The sequence below is a fragment of the Arachis ipaensis genome, chromosome B05 (genome assembly GCF_000816755.2).
Source record: "Arachis ipaensis cultivar K30076 chromosome B05, Araip1.1, whole genome shotgun sequence".
Taxonomy (NCBI): Eukaryota; Viridiplantae; Streptophyta; class Magnoliopsida; order Fabales; family Fabaceae; genus Arachis; species Arachis ipaensis.
Genome location: NC_029789.2, coordinates 1,061,894 through 1,064,167, shown reverse-complemented (window position 1 = coordinate 1,064,167; position 2,274 = coordinate 1,061,894).

Here is a 2,274-nt window from a genome sequence, read left to right as displayed (position 1 = left end):
CATAACACTCACACACACCACAATTACTATAATTTTTTAGCTTATTTAGGATTGGAACCCTTTGTAGTTTGTTCGAGATGAGATGGGCCTAAATATACCAACAAAAATTGGTGGGTATGTGCACACATTAGGATCCACTGGGCCTTCAATTATTTTCTTTTTATTTGTATGTTGGGTCATCCTGTCTTTCTAAGACCAAGTCTAGGTGTTGCGATATAAGAACAAGAACTTTTTTTTGTAATTTACCTTAAAAGCCCTATTTTGTTTGCTTCTAACAGGTTAAGATTATTCATTACTTACAAACGGCCATCATTTATATAAAGGTTATTGTTTTCATGGCCCAAAATAAGACAAACCAAAATTAAAATAATTCGACAAGGTAAATAAATAACATACCATCAAAAAAAGAAAAAATATGGCAGATAAAATGAAATTCCTGAATTCAACCCCGCCAAAATACAGTATAATTTAACTTGAATGAGATATATGTTGATAATAACGTCTTAATATTAGGTACGGTGCATTGTATTATTTATTTAATGAAAGCATTGTATGTATGATGAGTTACATTATTAGGAAGGTGAATAGAAAGAGAGTGAGATGAGGAAGAAGAAGAAGAATTGGTATTGGGTAGGTTGTGTCAGGGCAAGAAGGCCTACCACACTCAAAAATTGAAGAGCATAGCATGTGTGGTGTGTACGGCCAGTCTGACAAATAAGCATAAGCAGAGGAATTAGCATTTAGCACCTTATGTGGTCGTTTATGTATGTATGTGTCGCCACTCACCACTTAGACATTGATTCCCATATCCACAAACATATAACAACAACGCATCACTGCCCATTACAAAACAACACTAAATACCCATCCCTACTTCTCTATTACTTCCCTTTAATTCTTCCCATTCCATTCCCATGCTTTTCCCACCTCACACTACAATAATCTTCTCTTCTTAAGCTTAATACAATCTTCATATGCTAATTTGACCAAATTATTTCAGAAAATATGTGTTCAATACATCTTAATTATTTTTTTATAAAGATATTTTCATATGAATAGAGTAATGTTGATGAATTAGAGAAACTTGTTACATGTTAATTGTTAATGTTCTTGCAAGGATACTGTACGTCGGTCTGGTTGTCTATCTAATACACCTGATCCGACGTTATCCTTGTGAACTTGAACCCGAGCATGGTACCTGCAAAAGGGACTCCGACGCTCAAGTTAATAATAGAATAAACGAAACTAAAGCCGAATATACAAGGTCGGAGATAAGTAATTTTGAGTGGACTTAGAGATGGAATAGCCTCGTCTAGTAGAGGTATTTTGTGCTATATGTTATTCAACTCTCCACTTCGGATATATAGGTTCAGCGTGTAGCCTAAACGGTCAGTGAGATCTGAGATTTTGGTGAGTGGATTAGCCGGATATGCTGGCGTGCATGCTGATTCCGAGATTCGAGCATATGAACAGTTGAGAAACAACCGTTGCGTCGAGGTATAGCTCAGATGAAGCCGAAATTCTTGGGTACAGTATAGTTAATATAGAGTATTTATGAATTAATGATGATTTGAGAGTGAAGCAAAATTTGGATGTTTCACATGTCCAAGTCTGTTTTCAATTGATTTAATGAACAAATGGAGAATTAGGTAAAAAATATAGGAGCCGTGAGGCAAATGGTTTTCTACTTACGTGTCTTGTTATATATGTGTTTTCTCTTCGCATTGAACTGAGAAATGATTTATGAGCAAAATAGGCAACAGAAAAGGACATAATATTGTAATCCATTAGGGATTGTCTACCCCAAAATCATCCAACCATGATGATAAAGACCCATGTTCTTGGAGCAGCTGGAGGAATATAATTTCCTAACAACGTTTCATTATAGACCTTTCTATCACCAATGCGTCATTCTTGATATTACTATATGGTAATTATGTTGTATCTCATGAATTGAAGTTGATGTAAACAATAAATAAATAAATTGAACTACAAATATGTGTGACACCAAAAATATTTATCTATTTAAAACCTGAACCACGTATCGAATGCAATGTGTATAAGATGATTATGCATGTATTTTGGGTGCACTCAATTTAGTGAATTTACCAAATAAATTAGATCTCAGGTGTACTCGAGATCAATGCATTCAAATTCTTTCTATATTTCGGATACAGTATATTCGAAACATATGTATAATCATTTTATATCCACTAGCTACATCCGATATATATTTTAAATTTTAAATAGATAAATGTTTAAAAAATTACGAAT